General features: G+C 47.8%; 1 non-coding gene across 1 annotated transcript; it reads right to left on the bottom strand.

Moving 5' to 3' along the window:
* Window positions 1-553: 553 nt before the first annotated feature.
* Window positions 554-628, bottom strand: Trnat-cgu (transfer RNA threonine (anticodon CGU)). The gene has a single exon. It is a non-coding gene; the product is annotated as a tRNA-Thr (tRNA).
* Window positions 629-4,613: the final 3,985 nt, after the last annotated feature.

Raw genomic sequence — 4,613 nt, 5'->3', positions numbered from 1 at the left:
GGGATAGTTCATTTGAAGAGGAGTTTGTGATAGGTCATCAGTGACTTAGTCGTCGAAAGATCTCCAACTTTTCTTTCTTGAATACATCCTTCTCATTTCGTCTCTTCAATCACGAACATCAAGAGGAGGCTCATTACGTTTTTTATGTCTGAAATGTATTGTCAATGTTGCCTGTTGCTCTAGTTACACCATTTTTGCTTTTGTTTCTATAGAAGGAAGGATGACAACGATTTCCCTCAATGTTGAGGTATTCAGAGCGAGTTCCTTTTCTGTGGTTTCCACAGTCCTAGCTTCCACGTCTAAGGAACCAAAATGTCATAGGTTACACACAATTTTAATTTAAGGTCATCACATATACACTCTGTCCACCAAGAAAGTTCTCAGACTAGTTTTATTCCTGGCGAATAAGTGACATTACCACAGTCATTACGGTGTCAGCTTGAACAACCTATAGATGTACATTCACCCACAATTAGAAATGATAATTAATCGAAACCTCCAAGCTGCCAACAAGTGTTGTTGATATAACTCAATGGGGACAGCTGAAAATGTGTGCCACGACCGGGACTCGAACCCGGGATCTCCTGCTTACGTGGCAGACGCTCTGTCCACCTGAGCCACCGAGGGCACAGAGGATAGCGGGACTGCAGGGACTTATCCCTTGCACGCTTCCCGTGAGACGCTAATTCCCAACTGTCCACAACCTACATCTGTAATGTTCGTAAAGGATATTTGCCCGTTCACTCATTACTCGCGCCAACTAAGGTGACGATTCCCGTAAGAGTTCGGGCAAAGTGTGCGCATTCGCACAGAAGAAGGTCAATGGCCGGGTAGCCTTTAACTATATCAAGATAGTAACTGTTCCGAAAGAACAGATAACAATGATGACCGTGCAGATTCTCTAGAAGGAAATGATAATTAATCGTAACCCTCAGCTGCCAACAGGTGTTGTTGATATACATCAATGGGGACAGCTGAAAATGTTTGCCCCGACAGGGACTCGAACGCGGGATCTCTTGCTTACATAGCAGACGCTCTATCCACCTGAGCCACCGCGGGCACAAAGGAAAGCGGGACTGCAGCGACTTATCCCTTGCACGCTCTCCGGCCACTGACCTCCTTCTGTGCGAATGCGCACACTTTGCCCGAACTCTTACGGGAATCGTCACCTTAGTTGGCATGAATAATGATTGAATGGGCAAATAGCCCTTAGGAACATTACTAATGTAGGTTGTGGACAGTTAGGAATGTGGGTCTAACGGGTAGCCCTTCACTATATGAAGATAGTAACTGTTCCGAAAGAACAGATTCCAATGATTGCCATGCAGCTTCTCTAGAAAGAAATCATAATTAATCGAGACTCTCAGCTGCCAACAGGTGTTGTTGATATACATCAATGGGGACAAATGGTTCAAATGGCTCTGAGCACTATGGGACTTAACATCTGTGGTCATCAGTCCCCTAGAACTTAGAACTACTTAAACCTAACTAACCTAAGGACATCACACACATCCATGCCCGAGGCAGGATTCGAACCTGCGACCGTAGCAGTCGCGCGGTTCCGGACTGAGCGCCTAGAACCGCTAGACCACCGCGGCCGGCTCAATGGGGACAGCTGATAAAGTGTGCCCCAACCGGGACTCGAACCCGGGATTTCTTGCTTACATGGCAGACGCTCTATCCATCTCAGCCACGGAGGGCACAAAGGATAGCGGGACTGCAGGGACTTATCCCTTGCAAACTTCACGGCCACTGACCTTCTTCTGTGTGAATGCGCACACTTTGCCCGAACTCTTACGGGAATTGTCACCTTAGTTGGCGCGAGCAATGAGTGAATGGGCAAATATCCGGTAGGAACATTACGAATGTAGGTTGTGGACAGTTTGGAATGTGGGTCTAACGGTAAGTGTGCAAGGGATAAGTCCCTGCAGTCGCACAATCTTCTGTGCCCTCGGTGGCTCAGATTGATAGAGCGTCTGCCAAGTAAGGAGGATATCCCGGGTTCGAGTCTCGCTCGGGGCACACATTTTCAGCTGTCCCCATTGAGGTATATCAACAATATCTCTTGGCAGCTGAGGGTTTCGATTAATTATCATTTCTTTCTAGAGAAGCTGCATTGCCATAATTGGTATCCGTTCTTTCGGAACAGTTACTATCTTCATATTCCCACAATTAGTTTGGAGGATTATGGGAAATTCTACACATAGTGTTCTTGTATAGTTTGCTGTATCGTAACCAGATAGGCGTGGTGGTAGTTTAAGGTCCTCTGATATTCCTGGATACATTACATGCTCCCACCTCTCGCCATATAAGGTACGCCCATCAGTGTCGAACATGACTGTTTTGTTGGTCCAGGTGATTGGGGAGGCGTAATGTAGCATGGGCATTCAGTCATCAAATCCTTTTAACACGGAACACTCACCCTAAAAGTTATTGTGACACTGTACTCCTTCCTCATGCGCGTCTACGTGCGTGTATTAGGACCAGACTTCATTTTTATGGCTGCACTACCGCGTCGAACAACTCAGGCGGACGAGCTTGTGTAACGAGAGGATATTCGGCGAATGAGCTGACCTGCACGTTCCCACATACCCTCCCTCAACGTATATTCTGTCGACCCCGTGTGGGATGCGTTGGGGAGACACACTGCGGCACGTCCACATGCGCCAAAGACTGTCCAGCAGTTCTCAACCACGCTGGTGAAGAAATGTAACGGCCGACCACGAGAGCTGCTTACCAACCTCTTGGCCACCTTTGGAACGCATTGAGGAGCACGCATTCCCATCCTTGGTAACCACACACTCCATAAGACGATCTACTGCCTTTTGTAATGTCAGGGGCCATGATGGATCTCGGTGTTTCAATGTAATTATTGTCTTTGAATAAAAATGTTATTTCGTCTCATTACGTATTTCTTTCAGTTAGCTTCTGCAATACACTGTGTTCAGAGTAACAACAAGCGCCGGCACGAAGATAAAGAACGCAACAGCAGAGAAGACTGTGAGACGACGCCAGCCAATAGTGCGCTGACGAGGACCGCACTACGACAGGAGAGAAAACCAAAGTTTAGTATTGTCAATCTACATTATTGTAATAAAAACCGTTAATGTGATTTGCTTGAATTGTTGTATAGCTATCCGAGAAAGCAGCATCCTTTAGGCACACTACAAGAGACGAGTGGACAGGACCCCACGCACTGTAGCAATTCTTTCTATATATGGTCCAAGTTCCATAGAGCTATGTGTGCTGTCGTCAGTCATGCGACCACACCGCCACCGCGAGAGATCGATCCGCCGGATGCGATTCTCTCGATAAACGGAACAGAAGAACGGCTGTGCTAACCAAAGAGTGCACAGCGCGTCGCAGTACTTGCGTTCGCCGCGAGGCGCCGCTAGGCCACTTCATGTGTAACAGGAGTAGCCGCGCTCAGTCGTCAGCCAGCGCCGATGTTAGTCAGTCATCGTCTGCAGCCCAGTCATTGCTGCCATCAAGTCTTTGTAGCCCAGTGCCAAGTTCGTCTTCAAATTCACCGGATTCAACATTCAAGATTACGAGAGATTAATTCCTCACTGCAAGATTTGTGACTTGTAAATTATGTCATTGTACAGACGCTTAGTCTAGTCGCGTCTTCTATAATTGTCAACCAACAGATCATGGACTACAACAAAGTTAAGTAATAAATACTTTCTTATTTTGTATTCCTGCTACTTAATTGTGGTTTCCTGTTGTAGCTACCAAGCAGTCTGGGCATAGTAGAACCCACGTTTCCACCTCCTTGGCTACCTCATGTTTGCTACCTCATATTGATGGACTCGGTAATGGTTGAAGTTCGGAGCCATTCACTATGTTACTTAGTAGCGACGCATCATGAGAAAATTAGTTTCGTCCATAAGTTTAGCGCACCACTGTATTGAACAAGACGTAGAACGAATATCGAAAAGACAATTTAGGCATCAATGGAGTGGGAGGTTTCATTGCAAGCGACGAAAGTATTACGTCTCGCGTGGTCGAAATTGTGTCTGACTTCGAAATTATCGAGACGAGGGAAACAAACTGTAGGTGAAAAATTAATCGTCTGATGGCGATTCCGATGTAATAGTTGTGGAATCAGCCAAAGAAAGTCTTCCTTCAGTAGAGCTGAACTACACTAATCATAAGCCCGCCCGGTTAGCCGTTCGGTCTACCGCACGGCTTTCCGGACTGGGAAGGAACGCCTGGTCCCCAGCACGAATACGCCCGGCGGACTTGGGTCGAGGTCCGGTGAGCTGTGAGCTGGCCAGTCTGTGGATGGTTTTTAGGCGGTTTTCCATCTGCCTCGGCGAATGCGGGCTGGTTCCCCTTATTCCGCCTCGGCTACACTATGTCGGCGATTGCTGTGCAAACAAGTTCTCCACGTACGCGTACACCACCATTACTCTACCACGCAAACATAGGTGTTAAACTCGTCTGGTGTGAGACGTCCCCGAGGAAGGGGGAGGGGGGGGGTCCACCGGGGGCCGAACCGCACAATAATCCCAATAATCCTGAAAGAGTGGTTCCGTGTGGGACGGCGGAGGGGTGAAGTGGACTGCGGTAGTCATCGTGGGGTTATGGACCACTGCGGCTGCGGCGGG

This window comes from Schistocerca nitens, chromosome 4, assembly GCF_023898315.1.
Source record: "Schistocerca nitens isolate TAMUIC-IGC-003100 chromosome 4, iqSchNite1.1, whole genome shotgun sequence".
Lineage (NCBI taxonomy): Eukaryota > Metazoa > Arthropoda > Insecta > Orthoptera > Acrididae > Schistocerca > Schistocerca nitens.
Note: the sequence above shows the minus strand (reverse complement) of the source record. Positions and strands in the feature narration are given on the sequence as shown.